Source organism: Pteropus alecto, unplaced genomic scaffold (assembly GCF_000325575.1).
Source record: "Pteropus alecto unplaced genomic scaffold, ASM32557v1 scaffold103, whole genome shotgun sequence".
NCBI lineage: Eukaryota > Metazoa > Chordata > Mammalia > Chiroptera > Pteropodidae > Pteropus > Pteropus alecto.
This window is the reverse complement of record NW_006436288.1, coordinates 14,909,537-14,922,630: the sequence shown is the minus strand read 5'-3', so window position 1 is coordinate 14,922,630 and position 13,094 is coordinate 14,909,537. Positions and strand designations below refer to the sequence as shown.

Sequence of the window (13,094 nt, the reverse complement as noted above, 5' to 3'; positions counted from 1 at the left end):
GGCATAATTAATGTTATATTTTTCAAGTTTGTGAAATGTGTGCGAACACAATTTCTACATTATTTTTTTTCTTCTGAAAAATGCCACTATTTGCCAAACACTTGACTAATGATCAGAAACTAGCAATGATTTGAGGTCCACACTTTGAGAAACACTGATCTAAGATTTTTAAGCTACATTTATGTTTGTGAATTCCATTGCACAATTTACTTTATTCATACTTAGATAATGGTGATTAGATAATGATTGTTCAAGGCAGTTATGACATTTAAAAGCACTGAGCAGGGTCTATGGCCATACTCCCCTGAACAAGCCGGATCCTGACCTATCTCGGAAGCTAAGCAGGGTCGGGCCTGGTTAGTACTTGGATGGGAGACCACCTACGAAGACCAGGTGCAGTAGGCATAAAAAGTAGAAAATAAGGGATTGTAAATTGACAAGGTCCTTGCAATCTGTGAGGTCAACCAAAGGTTGTCTCGCCTAAAAAAGTTAAAATAAGAAAATAAAGGCATTGAGCAAACATGTTAAAGAACATACTGGACAATTTCTTTATAAGTTTCCATATTTACTGAAGCTGCTTGCAAACTGCCCTCTGACAGCCATCTGATGACCAAATATATGGTGCAGATATTTATCTGCAGACAACAATGTTTAAAAATTTGGAATTTGAATGTCTTCAGATAGGATCACATACTCTCACTCTATGTTACCAGTCTGGCCTTAAAGTCAGAATTGGGATTCCTGGTCTCTATTCTGCATATATTAAGTGTGAATGTCAAAGTCTGGGAAATGTTAATGTGTGTGTGTGTGTGTGTGTGTGTGTGTAGAGAGAAAGAGAGAGCAGAAATCATGTAATAAGTGCCCACACCTGGCGATCACCACACCCTGGAAGAATTTACTTTTTCAATCATTTCCATACTTAACAGAGTTGCAAAAGTTTTGCACTGCTTCGAAACAATGTTTTTGTTGCTGTTTCTTATTTCTTAGATATTGAGAAAGCAAGTTGGTACAATATGAATATAAATCAGTGAGAGCTCATGGTAGTGGCATTCTGTGGATATGAGCACTATTTAATTTCCTTTAATTCTTCATCTTGATGTTTAGTGAGTCTAGGGAGAACCCGATATTTTAGAGAAGACTCTTAAAGCAAGAGAGAAAGTGAAAGTTTCAGTAAAGCATAACAATACTTTTTTACTTTGGAAGCATAGTGATATGCAAAGCTGGTGTTGGTTCAGGACTCGCACGCAATTGGATTTACAGTGGCATAATCTAAAATGCAACAGACATACCAGAAATCATTCACAGGATCCATTACTAAGATTACAGAAAGAGAAACTGGCCTCATCAATGTACTTAGAGAACAAATCTTCTATCTAGTCTTTTGTGCAAAATGCAATAGCATGGCCAAAGGATTTACCCAAAGGCACAAATAGGTAGATGGGGCTCTATCCTCAATTCCTAATACTGGCATAAAGCCATTATACCTCCATTCTTGAATAAATAATCCTACTCCTTTTAAATTTAAGCCATGTAGTCACCCCTCTTGTATCCTTCAACATTGTTATCATTTAAGAGCCTTGTTTCACATCCCCCATTTCTGTTCCATAGGTTTGTCAGAAGTTTAGCAGTTTATTATCCATGCACACTCTAAGTTCATAGTTTTGTGACTCCAAAAGTATTCATCTCTACTTTACCATAGCAATTTATGCTCATAGCCACACTCCAGACCTTGTTACCACTAACAACTATTTTATTTTTGTAAAGTGAAAAACTAATCTTCTACTTATAATCATATCATGTCATTAGTCCAATTTTAACCCCAACAAGTCCTGCAATCTCAATTCCTCTATTGCCTCTTAATACTTTAGATCTCTGCCCTTTATTTTGTCTAGCCCAGACCTCATAGACCATCACTCCAATCAGTCTAGTGACAATACTCCGAGGACTCTTGCCTCCTAGATAAATCCCAACCTACAAGTCTGCCTCTGAACTTCTGTACCCAGGCTTTCAAACAACACTGGAGAAAGATCTCACATCCATCATTACTGAAAACACTGTGGATAAACTATTTCCCATTTAAGCTCAGCTTTGCCTTTAGCATTGCTTGACAATACCTTTCTGTGTCCTTATGAAGTTGCTTCTGCCATTGCTTAGAATAAATGTTTCAAATATTTATCATTTTCTGTAATTCCTTAATTCCAATACATTGCCTCTCCAATGTATCCAAAATGAATACATATTATTTTCCTATAGTTACAAAAAAGAAAGACTTTAGCATGTAGATGGGGATTTAGCTATTATATCCTTCATATATTTCCCCAGAGAAGACTAACCTGTTTAGTCCTTTGGCATATTAAAGATGCAGTTACATCCTTGCTCGAGAGAACCATTTGTTTATCAAAGCAGCTCAGTGATAGACCAGACTAAGTAGCTTGCAGTTAATGATGTGTTGTTGCATTAGTTTGCCTTCTATTAATTATTCTTATACATTCACCATGCAAAAAGTGAGCCAATTTTCATCTATCTCGTTAATAACTATGGTGCATATGTACTCAGAATAAAGGATAACAACATTAATCATACTCCCTTTCCTTGTTTGGGATCTAGTTTTCTGTCAAGAAAGAAATTTATTAAGCAATCTTAAATAAAAGTGAATTTTTCTTTTTGTTGAACACAGGTATATCTCAAAGGACTCAATTGTTCAAAAGCTTAGTCAGACATCAGAGGAAGTAAACTAATCAAATGACAATTCCCTCCAGTGCTTTTTTTCCCTTGGGGCTATTTGTTATCTCATCTCTGCTAAATGTCTGTTTCTATTTCTAAGAAACAAAATGAGATGTGTAAAATAATTAAATAAATAAACATAAAGTAGCAATAGTCATTTTTCAAGAACATAAACAAATAAAATGAAGAACATTTTAGAGATTGGAATGGTTGTCTATAGTGGTGGGAAGATTAAGATTGAAGATGGAGATGGAATAAAATTAAACAATTGGGCAAGAGAGGGAATTCTCCTCACCTAAAGACTAATGAGTGCCATAAATCGAGGAATATAATGAACTCAATTCTCTTTAACTGATGTCCAAACAAGCAAATGAACAAGGGTAGGAAAACAAAGGAAAGAGGTACGACTTATATACCTTGCTACACTATTTTCAGTACTATATAACATGTTTAGAGGCTTGCTTAAAAGTTCCCAGGTGCACTTACGTGATCTGTTTTCTCCATTCTTTTTCTTTCTCAGAGAGATCTCTTTCTAAGCCTTCTAGCTAACCCATGTTATTCTTAGCTAATTCCTTTGCCTTTATTGAAACCCTCTAGTAATCATAGAAAAAGAAAGGCATTAGGATTCACTGAAATCCCATTGAAGAAATGGACTTTCCAAGGGCTGTGAGATGGGGATTGTGAATTTGATTTATGATATCAAAGAACAGTGTGACTTCAGTTGACATTTAAGTAATATTTGTAGCGTATACAGTGAGTACTTTCTAGTAACAGCTTAGTAAATGTGTGACTAACCTATATCTGAATGGTTTTGGCTAAAATATGAGCAAATATTTGTTTTCATTTTTAGAGAGGAAAAATAAATTAAAAATACTGTAATTGTCATTCAGTACTGAATCCAAAAATTATATTCTGTTTTTCTGCTCTGATCTTTATCTTTAATGCTCTGTATCCTCTTCATCTTCTCTTAATGCAAGCATTACATATTTTACAATATGATTCTGATATATCCGCAAATTTATTAAGTAAAAAGCAAACATAACAAAAGCAGTAGTAATAATTTGAAATACAAATCTATTTCCATCTATCAGCAAATGCTTACTGAGATTCTACTGTGTTTGTTCACTGAACAGAAAACAGTACAATAAAAATTAGTCTGAGGTTTTTAAAAGGAATACAAATTCATAAAATTTTAATAGGCATTTCAACTAGTTAATTTAAATTTAAAAATGAGAACAACTGAGTCCATTCTCTGCCCCTTCCATCTGATTGGTTTGTTTTTATTAAACTGTTGGCACAACTTTATCCTAAGGCTTCTCTTGATGAAATTCTTCTTGGCCAGAGTTTCTTTTCTAAACAGACAATCTGTTCTCTCTGTGATGATCACTTGAGGCCCCCTTCTTGGAGACTGGCTAGAAAAATCATTCATTTTCACACAGGAGGCCAAATTGTCTCCTTCAAAACCACAAGGGTGTCTCAAATCGCAAAGTGCCAGAGCTGGCTCCAAAAATTCATTTACCATTTCTCAGCTCTTCAAAGCTCAACATCCTGCTGTCCTAAACCTGCTGGCTAGATTCACTTGACAGTGCTATAACTTGCCAAATTGATTTTTTAAAATCTTAGTCTCACTAACCTATAATTATATTGAAAATGCAAATTCCTTCCAATCTTTAATAAACTAACTCACTCCCTATATCAAAGATGTATTTCTTTATTATCATCTGTTCCCTCTGCTTTCTCACTTCCCCACACATATCTTCACATATTAACTGAATCTACACCGTCCTCAACTCCAAATCCTCTATTATTTCTAACAAAGTCTTAACTTCAGAAAAGGGACAGAGTTTGTGAGTGAATGAAGCATAGATAGTTTTTTCTATCACTTTCACAACTGTAAATTTTTAAAAAAATTTATTATGGTGACAGTAAGTTTCAAGAGCAAAATTCAACAGTAAGTCATATATATATATATTGCATTGTATGTTCACCGCCAACAGTTAGATTTCTTTCTGTCGTCACATATAATTTTTAAATATATTTTGTTATTATTTGACTACGTCTTTCTAGAAGGACAGAGATGATGGTTTTGATCATTGAATCTCCAGTTTCTAGTACAAATGCTTGGCTCACAGTAGGCATGTAATAAACACACTTATCAAATAAATTTATGAATAATAAAATGAATACAAGACATTCACCCTATTGTGAAAAATATCTTTGAGAGATGGAGAAGGAAAAAGACCAAATACTGTTTATTTTATGCTGTATGCCTTCTTCTCTTCTTACCAGAGGGAGAGATGAGCCAGGGGTTTGCCTTCATCTTGAGAAGTGGCAAACTTTTATGAGAGCTAGAGCAAAACCCAAGAAATTAGGCCCTGGCTACATAAGTTTAGCTCTGCTTCTGGCCTCAAGGAAAAATGTAAAAGGGGATTTAGAGGGTCCTCCATTCCTAGGTTATTTAACATCTAGAAAAAGCCAAAATCTTCAGACTGGACCTTCTTCATCCAATCCCTCATATAACCAGGCTTCCTCTACCCTGCGATGCCATATCTAAAAATATGACTTCCAGGGTTGCTGTGACAGGGAAGAGAAAAGTGTGGAGGCACACTGGCTCTAAATTTTGGTAGTCTATAAATGATACACATCATAGTCACACGGTCCCAACCCACCTGAAAGAGGCTGAGAAATGGAGGAAATTCAGAGAATTCAATTTCAACTGAAAAGAAATATAGACCATTGTTAGAATTGAAGAAAGGTCAAAGTATATAGTGTAGTCGAGCAATGTCTGTTAACCAACTCTCTCCTCTCTAACAATCTGTAACTGATTAGTTATGGTTTATGAAAAAAATTAACCAAGCTTGTAAACCTAAGATAAAAAATATTTAAAGTTCTGACAAACGAACCTTACTTAAAGTAAAGGTAATTATTGCTGCATACCAAACTCTTCCACAACATAGTGGTGCACAACAACACTTTCATTATGCTTCTGGGTAGGGCGAGTTGAGAATTTGAAAAGTGCAGTCGGGACATGTTGTCTGTGCTGCACACTATGTTGAATGTTACAGGAGAAGCCCTTAAGGCTGGATTTCACTGAATAGCAGTCTGTTGAAAGCATCTGGAGTCATCTTCACTACATATTTGGTGAAAGATGCTAAATTTGGCTGGATCTTCAGCTATACTTTTGGTTAGAGAAACTCAATGTGGGTTCACTACTTGGCTTCTTCCAGTGGGCTAGTTTTGACTTTCTCAGAGCATGGTAGTGGGTTCTAAAAGTGACAGGAGTCCCAGGAGACAGAAAGTAGAACCTACTAATTTCTTAGGGCATGGGCCAAGAAATTGTCAGAATGTAACTTCTGCTGAAAGCAATCAATGAAACTTGATAAATGGCAGGGGGAGCTAGACCCATCTATTGATGGGAAGAATGACAGAATTTTGGAGCTGTGTTATAAAGGAACCACAATATACATAAACAAAGAAATAATAATTATAGCTCATGATTAGGGCTAGAAAAAAATGGAAGAGGGACTGCTTGATAAAGTCACTATGGGTAGACTTTTATTAAGAGGTAATATGTAGGTTACGTGACAGTTAATTTTGTGTCAACTTTATTGAGTCAAAGAGTGCCAAGATATTTGGTCAAACATCATTCTGGACATTTTATGATGGTGTTTTTGGATGAGATTAACATTTAAATCAGTAGTCTAAGTAAAACAGATTGCTCTCCATAATGTGGATAGAACTTATCCAAACGGTTGAAGGCCTAAAAGAACAAAAGGCTGAACTCTGAGTAAAAGAGAATTCTCTTAAACGACAAACTGTGCTTTTTCCCTAGCTTTATTGAGGTAAAATTGATAAATAAAAATTATATATATTTAAGGTATACGACATCTGTAAGTATGCTTTTGAGAAAAGCTTATTCAGGTCTTTAGCCCATTTTTAAATTAGATTATATGTTTTATTGATATTTAATTGAATTCCTTATATATTTTGAATATTAATCCATTATCAGACATATGGTTTGCAAATATTTTCTCCCATCCTATACATTGTCTCTTCACTCTGTTGATTGTTTCCTTTGCCTTGCAGATTTTTAGATTAATGGAATCCAATTTGTCTGTTTTTCCTCTTGTTGCCTATGCTTTTACAGTCACACACCCGCCCAAAAAATCATTGCCAAAACCAATGGTAATGTCTCCTCTTTCATATAAAATTTTATTTGAGTGTTCTTTCTTTTTTTCTAGTTAGTCTCACTAAGAGTTTTTTTTTTTTCCTCAGTCTTTCAAAATACTAGCTCTTAGTTTTACTGATATTTTTTATTGTCTATACTTCATTTATTTTTGCTCTAATATTTATTATTTCCTTCCCTCTAAATTGGGCTTAGTTTGTTCTTTTTCAGTTTCATGAAGTATAAAGTAGATTGTTTATTCTTTTTCTTTTTCTTAATATAGGTTTTTATCACTATAAACTTCCCTCTTAGAACTGCATTTGCTGTATCCCATAAATTTTGGTATGTTATATTTCCATTTTTGTTTATCTCAAGATAATTTTTATTTCCCTTTTTATTCCTTCTCAATTCATTGGTTGTTCAGAAATGTGTTTTTTAATTTCCACATATGTATGAATTCCCAATTTTCCTCCTATTATTGATTTTTAGTTTTATACAATTTTGTTTGGAAAAGATAGTTGATATTTCAGTCTTCTTAAAGTTTTGTTTCATGGTGTAACATGATCTATTCTGGTTTCTGTTCCACGTGCATTTGAGAAGAGTGTGTATTCTGCTGCTGTTGAATAGATATTCTGAATATGTTCATTAGATGTATTTGGGCTATAGTGTTCTTCAAGTCTACTGTTTCCTTGTTGATTTTCTATTTTTTATGAATGATCTTTTTGTTGTTGAAGGTAGGGTACTGAAGTCTCCTATTACTATTGTATTTACTATCTTTGCCTTTAGATCTGTTAGTATTTGCTTTATACATTTAGAGACTTTAATGTTGAGTGCATAAATATTTATATTTGTTATATTCTCTTATTAAATCGGCCCCTTTATCATTATATAATGACCTTCTTTGACTCTTGTGACAATTTGTGACAGACTTTTTTGTCTGATGCAAGTATATCTATCCACTTCTCTCTTTTGATTACGATTTATACAGAATATCTTCATCTAACCTTTATTTTCAGCCCGTGTGTATCCTGAAGCTGAAGTGAGTCTCGTAGTTAGCGTATAATTGGTTCTTGTTTGTGTGTTTGTTTATAATCTATTTAGCATTCTATATTTCTTGATTGGGGAATTTAATTCATATGTATTATGAATTAATACATAGTGAGGATTTATTATTGTCATTGTGTTAAATATTTTCTCACTGTTCTGTAGTTCCTTGTTTCTTTCTTCCTCTCCTGCTGTCTTTGTGATTTGATGATTTTTCTGCAGTAGAATGCCTTAATTTCTTTCTCTTTATATTTTGTGTATCTACTACAAGGTTTTCATTTACGTTTACCAAAAGTTTTACATAAAATACCTTGTAGTTATAATATTCTATTTTAAGTTAAAATCTGAACTTAGATTACATACAAAAAGTATATTTTTACTTCTCTTCACATACATGCTTTAAGTTATTACTGTCACAATTTACATGTTTTATATTGTCTATCCATTAAAAAATTATTGTAATTATGGCTACTTTTAATACTTTCATCTTTCAATTTTTATAATAGAGTTGAAAATAATTTATGCACGCCATTACAGTATTAGAGTATACTATTATACTCTTGGCTGTTTCTCTGGAGAGCCCTGACTAATGCAAGTTGAAATCTCCAGGATAAAAGTGTTTACTTATGCCTATGTAATAGAACACAGTAACATTTCAGCAAGAGGCTATAATATACACAAAATTTCTCAGGTAAAAAAAAAAAAAAAATTCCAAGAGGATGAACTGAAAAGAAGCTGGTGTGACTGTTTGGTGGGTGAAGGAAAAAGTGAACCAAGATCAGATAAGCAATGCGGATGATAAAGCATGACAAGAAATTTTAATTTGCTGTGATTAGACAGAATTTTAGCTGAGAAATAGCTTAGAGTGTATTAAAAGTAAACAGATGAAGGTAAATCAGTTATAGAGGATATCAAAGTATAATAATAGGTAAGATTAATGGTAAAGAAAAGGGAAGGAAAAGAGGTAGTAAAGATAATCTTTTTCTAGCATTTTATGCAGGTGTCCACTTTTGTTCTATCATCGTGTCTGGAAGCTGTCCACTTTTACACTTACCAGTTCCTAGAAAACTTCTAAGAATCCTCATTTTAAGGTCTCTCAACAGAATTAAACATCCATTAGTCAGGAGAAAAATGATACATTTCTATTTATTTGGGAAAAATGAATCCAAGGATCATCACTTTAGAATTTTACTGCTGTTTGTTGTTAACAATATAAGTTCATTTTCATGTTTCTCAAAAGTAGTTATTTATACATTATCTTTTCTAGAATATCAAAAATTCAGGCTCCTGATCATGCAAAAGCTGGTCAGATGAGTGTTTTGGAAATATCAGCTTGTACTTGTTGGTCATATAAGTTGCCTGCAGTAATTGGTCTTAGTCATTTGTAATAGAGAAGAATCTCAGAATGGAAGAAATATTTCCAGAGGACAGTCTGTTATTAGCCTTCAAGGTTATAGCCTGTGGGTCCCAGGGGCTAGATATTATTCAAATCAGGGATAATGGCAGTACTTTACATCATAGATGTTTAAAGAATTTTTAGAGCTTTGCTAATTCTGGTTATAGAATTTTATTATTTCTGTTCACTTTTTTCTTGAACTTTATGAATGACAAGGACAATGTTATTCCTGAGTAAAAGGTAAAGATTTAGACATTTCTTTTAGTAACAATATCAATGAACTATGTACCTTGTTACTGGACATCACAAATTGGTGAAATATCATCCGTAACATATGAACAGGAACAAGTAATTTAGAGGAGTTGGAAACTTCTCAGAGAGTGAGGTATTTTAATTCAGGATTTTAATAGTAGTACAGTTTCCCATGTTTACAAGCTCTAGGTTGTGCTCAAAGAGCAGAGGCTGAGGTAGACTAGACACAAAGATAATTGGCGTTAGAGAAGCAGAAAAATTGAAAGGCCCAAAGATCAGAAGGCTAAGTGAGAGGATCTGTTTGCTCATATGGATTTTGTTTTTCTCATGATTTGATATGTGAAAGTAAATTGTTGAATATTTGAAAGTGTTATTTTACAGATTGCCTTTTTTGTTATATGATCGAATATCTTTTTGGGTGAATAATTTTGAAATAGAAATTTAATGAAATATTTATAATGAGATTATAATATTATGAATCCAATTTAGGAATTTAAAAAAAAAAAAACAATGAACATAGTTATATTGCCTAAAGGAGGATAATTGAAGTAGGTTTCAGCTTTTAGTTAAACTAATTCATACACACAAATGTTTATAAAACTACAATTTCTTATAGAATAACAGCAAAGTAGGCTTTTTTTTGTTGTTGTTTGTTTGTTTGTTTGTTTTTTGCTACTCTTAATTACAAATTACGTGTTATTGGGCTGAACAACACCTATATTCTGAATACATTCTAGTTTGAATGAATATTTCTAAATTTGGAGGAGCTGGGCAATAAAGAAACTTTTCCTAGCCAATTATTGTGAGCCTGTAAAAATATAGGGAAGCTTTGCTCCTTTTATATTTAAAGGCACCTGCTTGAGAAGGTTTTTAAGGAGGTTGTTGAAAATAAAGCTTTTTTTTTTTTTTTTGCAAACAAAGCCTATTCTCCTGTGAATACATTCTACATATTACTCTAATTAATATCTCAAGCAATACTGTGGTTGCACAGACTCGTACTAACTAATAAGGGTCATGGTCATATCTTTAGCATGAAGCAAACCAATAGCTCTAGAAGCATGTGCATGCATGTGCCCCATGCTCTATCTCTCTCTGCTTCTCTTTTTATACTCCTTTCCAACTTTAAAGCCTAAGAGGTTAGGACAAGTCTCTAATGATAGCTAAGGGCAGGCTCTTTTCAAGGCAAAGACCAGAAACTTTAATTTTGGGTCCATCCCCACATTAGCATTCAGTGATATACTTGTCAGCCGTGACTACAAGCAACATCATTACAGTGGAATAGCAATGCAAATAACTCTACATAGCTCCATTAAATGACACATTGTTCTATAATGGAAGTGACATTTCATTATTTCTCAAACATCAAATGCATCATGGCACTCATTGCCAGTTATATTTTAGGCACATTAATACTTGTGGCAGATGCGATAATTCCAGGAAGAGTAAAGAGAATAAAGATAACTGATAGGGGCATAATAGTTACCAAATAGTCTTATGAGGCCCAATAAAAATGAGCCATGAATAGAGTATATAATTATTAGTGACCTTATTCACCGTACTGACAGAGCCAATGAACCTATCATACTATCATCCAAAAACACATATACCCTGATTCCCTTAAGGTAACTCACCATGAGTTACCTTTTGTGGGACACTTTGGAGTTCCTTGAGTGCTTAAAAACTCTCCTGCACAATGCAATGCAAGTGTTCTCATGTGGGATTTTAAAATAGAATTGTCAAAACAATATTTTAAACCAAATGAAGAAATGTAAGTGACACTATAAACTCTTAGAAATGAGGTGCTAAAACAAGATGATAAATAAAAGAAAGATTTAGGAATGTTGTCATCCAACAGGGTAGAAAAGGGGCAGACAGTTTTGATATTGCATTCAATAAGGGAAGTTGGGCTTAATTATTCCTAATTCTAATAATTAGTGAAATACTTATTATGTAAATACAAGCAAATTTTAAGAAATAACTTTTCCAAGACTCATAGGTTAGTAAATAGACAACAAACATGGATATGTATTGAGAGAAGAAACAGGGATCATAAATTGGTTTTGGATCCAGAAATAATATGCACCAATGGAACTGATCCTTCAATTCAATCCAATTGTGGTATACACTAGGATTCTGCCACTTGTTCTATTGTTTAATTGCAAACGTGTTTTCTAACTTCATGAAAAAGTAAAGGGGTTTTAAATATAGTTTTCTATATCACTATATGAGAGGGTTATTTAGCAGAAAAGAAACAGTTCATGTGAAAGGGTAGGTGAAGCAGTCTTAGGAGATAGAGATATCTCAAACTAGCTGAGTATTTTGCGATTGGAAGAATGTGATGTGGAGGAGAAAGCATAAAGCAATGCCTCCTCACTGGAGCTGCACAGCAAGAATGAGGTGAGAATGGAATGGACTCTCAGAAAAAGAAGACCTAGCCATGTTTACTGAATCATAGCAAGAATTCATGGGTGTACACAGTTTGAGAATTTTTGATAAGGAATCTAGAAATAAGAACATTAATTTTATAATTAATTATTCAAAATAAAAATATATTTTTTACTTAAAAGTAATTGTTAGTATTATTACATATTCCGCAATCCCACTTCTGGGTATTTATCCAAAAGAATTAAAAACAGAATCTTGAAGAGATATTGGCACTCCCATTTTATTAAAGTATTATTCACAATAGCCAAGAGAAAGAAGCAACCTAAATGTCTGTTAATGGATAAAAGAATAAAGAAAATGTAGTACACGTACAATGAAATATTATTCAGCCTTAAAAAAAAAAAAAAAGAAAAGGAATCCTGTCATAGGCTATAATCTTGAGGCCATCGTGATAAGTGAAATAAACCAGACACAAAAGGACAAATATTGTATGATGCCATGTATATGAATTACCTAGAGTTGTCAAATTCATCAAGGCAGAAAGAATGAGGGTGGCTGCCAGGGGACAGGAGTAGGAGAATATAGGGAGTTATTGTTTAAATAGATAGAGTTTCAGTAATGCAAGATGAAAAAGATTGAGACTTGCTGTACAACAAAGTGCATATGTTAATAATACTGTAGTGTACACTCATTATTTCTTTAATATATTACATATTTAATTTTAGCTTTCGCTGTGCCAACTCTAACAGATAATGGAGCTAACTAGAAAGAAAGCCTCTTTCTTGCGGTGTAGGAGAGAGTTCGCATTGCACACGTGTGAGGGGATCCTGGTATAAAACATTTTGTGTGCTAGGTGAGGATCTGCGTAATGTAGCATCATTTGAATTTAAATTGCTGACCAGTAGATAGAAAGTAATCAATCTGACTGTAGCTAAAAATGGAAAGGTGAAAACTAGGTAACTAAATGGACCAGCAGGAGGGACTGCCTCAGGGATGAGCCTTGGTCAAATTACAAATCCCTTGAGGCATAGTGGGCATTATCTAAGATAGCTTGATTCTAAGGCTGTTAATTGCAAGATCTAAGCAAGGAGTGAAAATCTCTCTAGCAAGCAGAGAGTGTTACTACCA

General features: G+C 33.6%; 1 pseudogene; it reads left to right on the top strand.

The window, feature by feature from the left end:
* Positions 1–286: 286 nt before the first annotated feature.
* LOC112480352 lies at positions 287–405 on the top strand (annotated as a pseudogene).
* Positions 406–13,094: the final 12,689 nt, after the last annotated feature.